This window comes from Coregonus lavaretus, assembly GCF_964263955.1.
Source record: "Coregonus lavaretus genome assembly, chromosome: 2".
Taxonomy (NCBI): domain Eukaryota; kingdom Metazoa; phylum Chordata; class Actinopteri; order Salmoniformes; family Salmonidae; genus Coregonus; species Coregonus lavaretus.
Window position 1 is genome coordinate 65,122,857 of NC_139989.1, and position 13,283 is coordinate 65,136,139.

Here is a 13,283-nt window from a genome sequence, read left to right on the forward strand (position 1 = left end):
AAGCTATCACAGCTCAGCTCTGGACTACAGAGGTAGAAACATGCAACACAGAGGAATGATACCCAATCAACACATCAACTGTGAGGTATAACAGAACTTCCTACTGAGTATCTGTAACACATTATTTCTGCACTTTTTAAGACACATTTACACCTGAAATTAGAGACTCTCAGAAGTTTATGCTTCAGAGATATCTACTCAAAAGCAAAATTAGTGTCAAGGTTTCTACTGAAAAGCTATATTAGGGCCATTCGTTCGATTGCCCTGTCAATCAACCTACCTGTCTCTATTCCACCAATCATCTCCCTGGCTTTCTGATACATCACCTGTCTCTCATGTTTACATTTACATTTACATTTTAGTCATTTAGCAGACGCTCTTATCCAGAGCGACTTACAGTTAGTGAGTGCAAACCTTTTTTTTCTTTGTTCATACTTTTTTTTCATCATTCATGTTCTGCTCTCTCTGACCCTGAATTGGTTGCTGTTTTTCTCCAGCTATGTTTATGACATTAATGAATGTCCTTCCCCTCAGCGCCATGCATCACGCTAAAGCACAGCCCAGCCTTCTGCTGTCAGTCTGCCCCGGCCCAAGCCTAAGCCAAAGCATTCCCAAATACTTCAGATGTTTCTCAACTGTCTACTCAAAAAGAAAAACACACGTACAAAGAGAGTGAGCGGCACTAAAAGTTTAGAGTCAACGACAAAGACATGATAAAAGGCACACGTGCAATGCATAAAACCTACATATTCATGAGATTCAGGAGGCATTGATGTATTTTTAGGAAGCCATACAGTATATATAAAGGGAAACACAAGTAGTAGAAGTGAATAGTGTGCCCAAACATTTACAATATTCATTAAGACACTGTAATTGCCAGAATTGCAAGCATCAGGGCCACTAATTGCATCTAGGATGTGTCCCAAATGGCTACTACTTTCAAAAGTAGTGCACTATGTAGGGAATAGGGACCCATTTGGGATATAGCCCTAACAGTTCTGGGTCTGTAATTGGTTTAAGTACACTATATACACAAAAGTATGTGGACACCCCTTCAAATTAGTAAATTTGGCTATTTCAGCCACACACGTTGGTGTATAAAATCGAGCACACAGCCATGCAATCTCCATAGACAAACATTGACAGTACTGAAAAGCTCAGTGACTTTCAACGTGGCACCGTCATAGGATGCCACCTTTCCAACAAGTCAAATGTGGGTTTGGCGGATGCCAGGAGAACGCTACCTGCCCGAATGCATAGTGCCAGCTGTAAAGTTTGGTGGAGGATAAATAATGGTCTGGGGCTGTTTTTCATGGTTCAGGCCCCTTAATTCCAGTGAAGGGAAATCTTAACGCAACAGCATACAATGACATTCTAGACGATTCTGTGCTTCCAACTTTGTGGCAACAGTTTGGGGAAGGCCCTTTCCTGTTTCAGCATGACAATGCCCCTGTGCACAAAGTAAGGTCCATACAGAAATGGTTTGTCGAGATCATGTGGCAGAACTTGACTGGCCTGCACAGAGCCCTGACCTCAACCCCATCGAACACCTTTGGGATGAATTGGAACGCCGACTGCGAGCCAGGCCTAATCGCCCAACACCAGTGCCCGACCTCACTAATGCTCTTGTGGCTAGAATGGAAGCAAGTCCCCGCAGCAATGTTCCAATATCTAGTGGAAAGCCTTCCCAGAAGAGTGGAGGCTGTTATAGCAGCAAAGGGGGGACAAACTCCATATTAATGACCATGATTTTGGAATTCGATGTTTGACGAGCAGGTGTCCACATACTTTTGGTCATGAAGTGTAAGTGTGGAGAACTACAGTGCATTCGGAATGTATTCAGACCCCTTGATTTTTTCCACATTTTGTTACATTACAGCCTTGGATTAATGGATTAAATTCCCTCATCAATCTACACACAATACCCCATAATGACAAAGCAAAAACAGGTATTCAGACCATTACTAAGTACTTTCTTGAAGCACCTTTGGCAGCGATTACAGCCTTGAGTCTTCTTGGGTATGACGCTACAAGCTTGGCACACCTGTATTTGGGGAGTTTCTCCCATTCTTCTCTGCAGATCCTCTCAAGCTCTGTCAGGTTGGATGGGGAGTGTTGCTGCACAGCTATTTTCAGGTCTCTCCAGAGATGTTCGATCGGGTTCAAGTCCAGGCTCTGGCTGGGCCATTCAAAGACATTCAGAGACTTGTCCCGAAGCTACTCATGCGTTGTCTTGGCTGTGTGCTTAGGGTTGTTGTCCTGTTGGAAGGTGAACATTCGCCCAAGTCTGAGGTCCTGAGCGCTCTGGAGCAGGTTTTCATCAATGATCTCTCTGTACTTTGCTCCGTTCATCTTTCCCTCGATCCTGACTAGTCTCCCAGTCCCTGCTGCTGAAAAACATCCCCACAGCATGATGCTGCCACCACCGTGCTTCACCGTAGGGATGGTGCCAGGTTTCCTCTAGACGTGACGCTTGCCATTCAGGCCAAAGAGTTCAATCTTGGTTTCATTAGACCAGAGAATCTTGTTTCTCATGGTCTGAGTCCTTTAGGTACCTTTTGGCAAACTCCAAGCGGGCTGTCATGTGCCGTTCACTGAGGAGTGGCTTCCGTCTGGCCACTCTACCATAAAGGCCTGATTGGTGGAGTGCTGCAGAGATGGTTGTCCTTCTGGAAGGTTCTCCCTTCTCCACAGAGGAACTCTGGAGCGCTGTCAGAGTGACCATCGGGTCCTTGGTCACCTCCCTGCCCAAGGCCCTTCTCCCCTGATTGCTCAGTTTGGTAGGCGGCCAGCTCTAGGAAGAGTCTTGGTGGTTCCAAACTCCTGCCATTTAAGAATGATGGAGGCCATTGTGTTCTTGGGGACCTTCAATGCTGCAGAAATGTTTTGGTACCCGTCCCCAGATCTGTGCCTCGGCACAATCCTGTTTCTGAGCTCTACGGACAATTCCTTTGACCTCATGGCTTGGGTTTTGCTCTGACATGCAATGTCAACTGTTGGACCTTATATAGACAGGTGTGTGCCTTTCCATATCCATGTCCAATTAATTGAATTTATCACAGGTGGACTCCAATCAAGTTGTAGAAACAGCACAAGGATGATCAATGGAAACAGGGTACACCTGAGCTCAATTTTCAAGTCTCATGGCAAAGGGTCTGAATACTTACGTAAATAAGGTATTTCTGTTTTTTTGTCACTTTGTCATGATGGGGTATTGTGTGTAGATTGATGAGTAAAATTGTTAATAAGGCTGTAACATAACAAAATGTGGAAAAAGGGAAGGGGTCTGAATACTTTCCGAATGCACTGTATATGTTCTGATTAGTGTCCCAAATGTTTAAAGTCATTTAAAAAACACTGATTGAATCGTTTTAAACAATCCAAAAATAAGTACTTGTTTCACAAACCATCAGACGTTAATATTTTCCACATAAAAGGGGCAATGATTTTAACAAATCTGTCTGCGGGTTTTAGAGTGGAGGCCTAGCTGTGTTACCCTTCCTCATGTTATTGGGTCTTGGGTGTGAAAAAGTCTGTTTAAATGAGGGACAGTGTCACGACTTCCGCCGAGGCTGCCTCCTCTCCTTGTTCGGGCAGGTTTCGGCATTCGGCGTCACCGGCTTACTAGCTACTGCCGATCCATTTATCATCACTCCATTTGTCTTGTCTTCAATCACACACACCTGGTCCTTATTCCCTCATTAGTCATTGTATAAGTGTTCCCTCTGCTTCCTTGTCTGTGTGGGTGATTGTTTATTGTGGAGGTTAGTGAACAAGGAGGGGAGGCAGCCTCGGCGGAAGTCGTGACAGACAGATTAGGGTTTTCCAGAGGGTTGTAGACTGGGGTTTAAAAAGGAATTTAGAGTTGAATGGTATAAGGTGTTGACGTAATAGTAACTTCAACTAATGGCTACCTTTCTAACCAAATGCCCTGATACACACTGAATTATGAATTTCATGATTATATCCCCCAGCAATAAGGGTGTCAGGCTGATTTTGTGATTTTCTGACGTGAAATAAATGTTTGTTTTTAACATTTGCAATAAGCGCCCTCAAATAAGGTACAGATATCATCCTGTTTCACTGTTTCTCAGTGGAATAGTGTGAATATTGTGTATTTGTCAAGCTCTTCCCAGGCCTTGTGCATCTGTCGGTGTGCGACCCAAATGGCACCATATTCCCTATATAGTTCACAAATTTTGATCAGAACCCATAGGGTAGTGCACTATATCGTGAATAGGGTGCCATTTGGGATTCACACTCTATCTGTCCTGTAAGTTAAGTGGTGTTTTATTTATAATGCATAAACACTTAATTGTGTCTTAAAGTAGACATGCTGTAAGAGCAACAGTTGGCATTAAAGCTCAGCTCTTCTGTACCAGGGAGGAAAACATAAACGTATTGAACACAAGAGACATAAAAACCTAATGGCAAACACTCCTCAGTTCCCAGCCGTGCCATAACCACAGCCAGTCACATTCATTTGAGGGGATGATTGATGGATCAACAAGCCAATCAGAGGACCACGGAACACTGGCCTTTGTTCCAACGAACCAAGTCCCAGAGTGTCCTTTTGAACATCCTGATTGTCACAGGGACTTCAGGAGGAGGGTGGAGAATCGAGACACAGCTCCCCCACCCTAGAGAAAGGGCCTTCAACTAAAGTGTAACAACCTACCCCCTTTGTCTTCCCTTATCTGCTTGCCTTGGCCTTGGTTTAGTTAAACTCAACTTACTTTTATTTTCTGAGTCCATTTTTTGCGCAAGATAATGCAAATGTCTCCATGACATTGGCTTTAAGGAAGGTGAGACAGTGTAATGGCAAAGGTTAGGCTCCAACCGTATAGATGGACCATTGGAATTCATTTGGAGAAATGTGAGAAATAATATATATACAGTGCCTTCGGAAAGTATTCTGACCCCTTGACTTTCTCCACATTTTGTTACGTTACAGCCTTATTTTAAAATGGATAAAATAAAATAAAATCCTCAGCAACCTAGACACAATACCCGCTAATGACTAAATGAAAACAGGTTTCTTGAAATTTTTGAACATAAAAAACTGAAATACCTTATTTATGTAAGTGTTCAGACCCTTTGCAATTACATTTTAGTCATTTAGCAGACGCTCTTATCCAGAGCGACTTACATGAGCAATTAGGGTTAAGTGCCTTGCTCAAGGGCACATCGACAGATTTTTCACCTAGTCGGCTTGGGGATTAGAACCAGCAACCTTTCGGTTACTGGCACAATGCTCTTAACCACTAAGCTACCTGCCGCCCCCAAAACTACCTGCTATGAGACTCGAAATTGAGCTCAGGTGCATCCTGTTTCTATTGATCATCCTTGAGATGTTTCTACAACTTGATTGGAGTCCACCTGTAATAGATTCAAATGATTGGACATGATTTGGAAGGGCACACACCAGTCTATCAAAGGTCACACAGTTGACAGTGCATGTCAGAGCAAAAACCAAGCCATGAGGTCAAAGGAATTGTCTGTAGAGCTCAGAGACAGGATTGTGTCAAGGCAGAGATCTGGGGAAGGGTACCAAAAAATGTCTGCAGCATTGAAGGTCCCCAAGAACACAGTGGCCTCCATCATTCTTAAATGGAAGGAGTTTGGAACCACCAAGACTTCCTAGAGCTGGCCGCCCGGCCAAACTGAGCAATCGGGGTAGAAGGGCCTTGGTCAGGGAGGTGACCAAGAACATGATGTTCACTCTGACAGAGCTCTAGAGTTCCTCTGTTGAGATGGGAGAACCTTCCAGAAGGACAACCATCTCTGCAGCACTCCACCAATCAGGCCTTTATGGTAGAGTGGCCAGATGGAAGCCACTCCTCAGTAAAAGGCACATGACATCCCGCTTGGAGTTTGCCAAAAGGCACCTAAAGACTCTCAGACCATGAGAAACAATATTCTCTGGTCTGATTAAACAAAGATTGAACTCTTTGACCTGAATGCCAAGCGTCACGTCTGGAGGAAACTCTGAATGTCCTTGAGTGGCCCAGCCAGAGCCCAGACTTGAACCCGATCTAACATCTCTGGAGAGACCTGAAAATAGCTGTGCAGCAACGCTCCCCATCCAACCTGACAGAGCTTGAGAGGAAGTGCAGAGAAGAATGGGAGAAACTCCCCAAATACAGGTGTGCCAAGCTTTAGCTGCCTTTTTGGCAAACTCCAAGCGGGCTGTCATGTGCCTTTTACTGAGGAGTGGCTTCCATCTGGCCACTCTACCATAAGGGCCTGATTAGTGGAATGCTGCAGAGATGGTTGTTCTTCTGGAAGGTTCTCCCATCTCCACAGAGGAACTCTGGAGCTCTGTCAGAGTGACCATCGGGCTCTTGGTCACCTCCCTGACCAAGGCCCTACTATGTTCTCCCGAGTGGTGCAGTGGTCTAAGGCACTGCATTGCAGTGCTAGCTGTGCCACTAGATCCTGGTTCAAATCCAGGCTCTGTCGTAGCTGGCCGTGACCGGGCGGCGCACAATTGGCCCAGCGTCGTCCAGGGTAGGGGAGGGAATGGCCGGCAGGGATGTAGCTCAGTTGGTAGAGCATGGCGTTTGCAACGCCAGTGTTGTGGGTTCGATTCCCACGGGGGGCCAGTATGCAAAATAAAAAAATATATAATGTATGCACTCACTAACTGTAAGTCGCTCTGGATAAGAGCGTCTGCTAAATGACTAAAATGTAAATGTATCCCGATTGCTCAGTTTGACTGGGCGGCCAGCTCTAGGAAGAGTCTTGGTGGTTCCAAACTCCTTCCATTTAAGAATGATGGAGGCCACTGTGTTCTTGGGGACCTTCAATGCTGCAGACATTTTTTGTTACCCTTCCCCAGATCTGTGCCTCGACAAAATCCTGTCTCTGAGCACTATGGACAATTCCTTTGACCTCATGGCTTGGTTTTTGCTCTGACATCCACTGTCAACTGTGAGACCTTATATAGACAGGTGTGTGCCTTTCCAAATCATGTCCAATCAATTTAATTTACCACAGGTGGACTCCAATCAAGTTGTAGATACATCTCAAGGATGATCAATGGAAACAGGATGCACCTGAGCTCAATTTCGAGTCTCATAGGAAAGGGTCTGAATACTTATGTAAATAACGTATTTCTGTTTTTTATTTTTAATAAATTTGCGCACATTTCTAAAAACCTGTTTTTGCTTTGTCATTAGGGGGTATTGTGTGTAGATTGATGAGGATTTTTACTTTATCCGTTTTAGAATAAGGCTGTAGCGTAACAAAAATGTGGAAAAAGTCAAGTGGCCTGAATACATTTTAGCAGACGCTCTTATCCAGAGCAACTTACAGTTAGTGAGTGCACAAATTTTTTCATACTGGCCCCCCGTGGGAAACGAACCCACAACCCTGGCGTTGCAAGCGCCATGCTCTACCAACTGAGCTACACAGGGCCCGTATGAACTACCTTCCGAATGCGCTGTAAATCCATTTTAGGTGCATAATCCCATACAGCTATTGCAGAATCCTAACTAACAGAGTTGAACCTAACAGGGTGGAAATTGGAGCCTAAATTAGCTATAGCTCTCTGTGTGATTGAGATTAAGATAGCATAATGGTAAATACTTGATGAGGATTTTGACCTCTATATGATTTTTTTTTTACATTTTGAAATTTGATAAATGTTCTCTAGAATGTAGCCTAACAGGGTGGAAATGTATGAGTGAGACAAACAGACTAACATCAGAAAACATGGAAAATAGATCAAACCTAGTGTTTATATTTATTTAGCTTTGCACCAAAGAAATGATGACACTTCCTGAAAGAGATGTCATTGTGGGAAGGGGCTCTTTTCACAGACAACTTTAAATAGAATAATAATAAATACAATAATCATGAAAAAATAGAGATTTTAACTAGGACTATAAAATTATGAAGAAATAATTTTAATGTGTTATTATTTTATGGCTAATATTTATTGTAGAAGTTGATGAATAACACACAGGGACATGGCAAAAATAATTACATCCACTAAAAAAAAAGTTTTCAAAATGCATATTTTTGTGTTTTTAAGGTATTGGACATCTGATATTATATTTAAAGCCTTTTGGAATCGAGATTTTACATTTAAGAAGTGATATGTATTTCCTCGTGGTCCTCTGTAGCTCAATTGGTAGAGCATGGCGCTTATAACGCCAGGGTAGTGGGTTCGATCCCCGGGACCACCCATACATAAAAATGTATGCGCACATGACTGTAAGTCGCTTTGGACAAAAGCGTCTGCTAAATGGCATATTATTATAAAAGGCACCGCATGTTAGATTTAGATACGCTGTTGAAAGGAGGAGCCACTACACACGTTAATCTCAGGGGGGATATGGTGACCCTAAAGGTCATAGATCATATCAGGAGCAGGTAAAGTGAGTTACTTTCAGAAGGTGCATATAGGCGGCCAAGTTAGATATCACACATAGCAATCTTATTGAGAAAATAAACAGACTAAAACCTTAATTACAGTTATTACATGACAGACTCATTCATAGCCTGTTTGCAAAAGTTCTTCCCCCCATTAAATGAAAATAATCATAAATAAACAATAATTACATGGATCTCTAAACATCTATATAGGTCTGCTGCTTAGTCACATACAGAGAATCACTACCTTGGATAAACCCGAAAAGGCAACAGCTCAAGAGCACAGCATTTCTGATTCAGGCAGAAAGGCCCTAAAGGAGCAATCTGGGATTCAAACATCAACAAAACGGTCACCTGGTTTAAAAGTCAAAAAATTGATGTACCAATCCCAGATTGCCCCTTTAAAAAACTTCTGCAATTACAGTAAATGAAAGGGTTCATCAGTGGTAATCAGTGGTAGGCTAGGCTATCTATAAAAGCACAACATTTTTCCTGAAAGCCACCGCAAATTAGGCCAAACAGAGAACTCTAGATATGCTATTTCAATTAATGTATCTGTTTTCCTTCAGCAGGGCTGCATTGATGACCTTGTAAAAACCAAGGAGTATGTTAGTTGTATTTCTTAAAAGGACAAAAACGTTTAAACTACCTTTAAACGTTAGCCTTTGATAGGCTATACTCAAAACATAAGCACTCTGGCGGATTGTGCATAAAATGGAAAATGCTCAATATGAACCGATGTCTGGAATAACAATTACATTTCAAGGCCATGATTGTAAATAACCTCACATTTTACACGCTCCAATTGACTGCATTCTATCACTGACACTCATGAGCACCTGCACAGATGCAGTTGACCGAGCAGAGGACCGTTATTCGGTGAGAATGTGTTGCATCACGTCAGACTACCCCTGCTACCTTCTCAAGAAAATGTGCGTACAATAGAATGAAACAAAAATATCACTGATATATACATTATTGCATAGAAATTTGATATCGAGTGCAATAATAGATCGATGGAAAAAGTATACACGCGAACTAGCAGCGCTGTATCCCCGATGCCTTAAGGCTATGCGAGCCGCGGAACAGGCATAGAGCATTAACTTTATGTTCGCATGCTGGGGCTCTGTGCTAGGAAACATGAGAAGGGTGACATATTCAGATTCCCGGGCTGAGAATCGGAGGCCACTGAATAAAGCAGAGAGGCGACCGCGGTTCGTGTGGTTTCAGCTCAGGAACTTAGAACGGGAACATGTGAGCAGGGAATGGACAACTGGAAGCAGGATTACTACACACTACACAGAGACGCAGGCAGGCTACCGTACAGGTAACTAAGAACGAGACACCGTTTGATAGGGTTTCTTATGTGTGACTACAATGGAAAAACGTCTGCCTCAACTTTAAATGGGATACATCTGGCAACATTGCTCCATGGTGATGGCACGGTATATCCCTCCGGTGATTGGAGTCATGCTCATGTTAAACCAGAAATATTTAGCGGTATGATAGTAGGCTACTATAACTGTAAATCATAAACCTCGAAGGTTTTAAATCAAACAGAAAAAAATCTCAAATTTATAGCTGAACTATTTGCACCTCTGAAATTTCTGTCGACGATAGAGAGAGATTTCAAGGCAACATGCGGTGGTGTGGAATGCATTGTGTCTCTAAAATCAGGGAAATAAAGGCGATGGAATTAAATTCTGCACTAATGAGCCCGTGCGGCTGTGGACCCATTTAGCTAATCTGATGGACAGTATTTTTTTCTCAATGTATTGAGATTCTCTGTATGTATGGTGAGGTTGTGTTGACATTTTAGTCATTTTAGCAGCCTAGTGAATATAGTTTAATGAGTAAAATGAAAATATCGCTCACAGGAATGCGTAATGGATGCATGGCACCGCACTGCAGACTGGGATGTGTTTTATTGAGATGGATGGTCTTTGAGTATAGTCAAGAACACTTCTGTCTTTGTGGTTTAAATTGATCTACCATGAATTAGGATAAAATACAATGCACCTTGATTTTTGCGCATCATCATATTATCCATAGATTCAAAATCAGAAACCCAACTTTAGTAAATTATGCCAATCTGAATCTGATAACCCCAGCTGCATGACTTTTGAATCCCCATATTCCACTTGCTTCACAGGGGACTCACCGGGACACTGGGACAGCAGCTTCAATAAGAAGTGAAGTGCAACAATATTTGAGAAATATAATTTTACGAAGCAGAGATAACGGAGGAATACCGAACCAAAGATGAATACTATTGTGTTTAACAAATTGAGTAACCAGGTCCTCTTCGATGAGAAGACGAAGGAGGTCGAGAGGAGCAGCATAAATTATTTAGAGGTAATAGATGGACAGCATCCGGACCTTCATCCAGACCTTCTATCAAGCAATCATCAAGTTATTAAAGACAACAACGGCATCAGACACAGGAGGTATGTCACTCATTCAAACTTCTCATAAACAAAGCAGACAACCAAACTTGCAACAGTGTTTAGATTTTTAATTATTGCACTTCGGTTTGCATTGTAAAGTCATGTTTGGGTAAGGGAACCTTTCTGGTGGCGCAACTGAATAAGGAGTGATACACACTGTGTGAAAGGTGTAAGAAGTCGATGCTGCAAATTGAAATTGTGCAGATTAGTTTTTTTAAATGATGGTGACCCCAGGTAACCAAGTGTGATTGATGTGTAATTACGCATTTATAATGCAATAGGTAAGCTTTTCGAAAACAACGCCATCTAATAATGGTTTTGGATATGTTCTAAACAGTCATCTCAATTATAAATACAGACAAAAGGTTATCTAAAGTGAAATCATAGCAAATCTTAGCAAAATATTACAATATCATTTCACATCATGTAGCCAAAATATTAACAACATTAGAAGTGCAACATTCCATCAGTGCAATATAATCTTATTGTTTTAAGGAAATTGCAGATAGTTAATATTTACTATTACAACCTGGTTTGCATTTTAGTGTTGATATTCACAGATAATCTACATATATTAATATCTAGGCAATCTGTTTTCAGTAGCGTGTATAAAACACATCTTCGTCTGTTTCCAATATATACATGTGCCTTTCAACTCTATGTGTGGTGTAGTCAAGCATGGCAATTTCTTTAGAGAGAGAGCGAGAGTAAAAAAGGATTCATGTCATGCGTTATTTTTCGTATAATCGGAACTCAGAGAGTCAAAATTCCTCTGATTGACCCGTGGGCTGTTTACACTCAAGACGTAATTTATTTACAGACATGTACAGTAGTCCCTTATATGCTTGGATGGGCACCAGCATCGAATCAAACGTGATGCTGCGTGAAACAGGAGTCAATTTAAGCAAACATCCTACACACCGACGTTCTCCGTCAGCGCCGGAGTTATTGAACTACCTCTGAGAGACGGAGGGATAGATAACACAATGGCGGTGAGGTGCCGCTTCCGGCCGAATATCATTACTATTTAAAAATATTAATATTAATAGGAGGTGTGTGTCGCCAAAATTCAGCACAGGGGAGTAAACTGTTATTTAAATATTTGTAGAACATGAATTTCAGGCAGACTTGAAGTTAGTAGAAAATATGTTACATCTGCAGTGGAGCTTCGGAGACAGAAGATAAAGCAGGGAATATCGCAGGGTCATAGTGACATCTACAGGTTTAAAAATCATAGGCAGCACATTAGAAGTATCAAGAACAAATTGCTCCCATTTGGGGTCCCTTTGATTATCAGTCTGAGAATGTTTCGTTACCAAAATACCTAGGCTATTGCTCGATTTGGAAATAGCCTATTTTACACTTGGTTGAAAGATAGCACTTACACAGACAGCACCACGCAACGACCATAAAACTTAGCCCTACTTGAGACACGTCTAGCTGCTACCATGGGTGTGAAATGGAATGTTATTATTTGTTTCATTGCGACGTTTTCGTGCTTTGCGGGAAGAGAAGCACAGCAAAGAAAACAAGCAACCAATAAAACGCTTCTCTGCTCCAGTTTAATTATAGCACACTTTGGTGAGAAAATGACACACTCTCCAACGGTCATTTTACGTGTTATGACTCTGGATAGCCATTCTTCTTCAAGGTAGGCTACAACATGAACGGAACATCCACTTTACGTCATGTGCAAATAAACAACAATATTCTCTCTCTATATTAGGGATAAAGTACCACTCAGGCACGAATTCAATCTAAGATCATGTCACTTGTTTTTGTGTGTGTTTGTTTTCCCCAAAGTTTTTTTCCCCACCCAAAATGCATTAAGATGTAGGTCTAATTATACGAAATTGATATGTTTGTAATGATAGCCTATTCCTTTATCGTTGTTTTTCAAATACGTTTTAATGATAGGCTATCTTTAATTGATTAACCAAATAGTATTTTGGCCTATATTAGAACTAATATAGCCTACCTCAAGTATAATTAATGTATGCACAATGAATTAAACCCTAGGCTAAATGTAATCAATATCCGCGATTATAAACCCAGGGTCGTTACAATATTATCGAATTAGTCTTCTCTTGAGTGTAAAAGTTGTGCGTCACTGATCAAGTCTTGGTCAACAACTTGTACAAAGGGAAAATAAGTGAAAGAGCAGAAAGAATTTCCTCATGTTACACGTTTTTTTATTCACAGCAATGTTTTAATATTTTCTCTAAATTCAATTTCTTATAGGTCTACAGTCTGCGATCTTGACAACTACGTCATGAAAACAAAATCAGAAAAGTACGTGCCACTATTCCCCATAAATTAAACATCAATAATATATATATATATATATATATATATATATATATATATATATATATATATATATATATATTTCTAAATATATTTGTTTCATAACGAAAATGTTTATTGACAAGGGCCTCAATTCAATTCTTAGGCCTA

The 13,283-nt window shown here is 41.4% G+C and overlaps 1 pseudogene across 1 annotated transcript in view; it reads left to right on the top strand.

Annotated features, from left to right (window-relative positions):
• LOC311140177 (outer dynein arm-docking complex subunit 2-like) overlaps positions 1 to 13,283 on the top strand; it is a 99,717-nt pseudogene that overhangs the window by 62,951 nt on the left and 23,483 nt on the right. The window contains exon 19 of the transcript in view: positions 10,642 to 10,826. The product of the transcript in view is annotated as an outer dynein arm-docking complex subunit 2-like (transcript). The remainder of the gene's footprint in view (positions 1 to 10,641; positions 10,827 to 13,283) is intronic.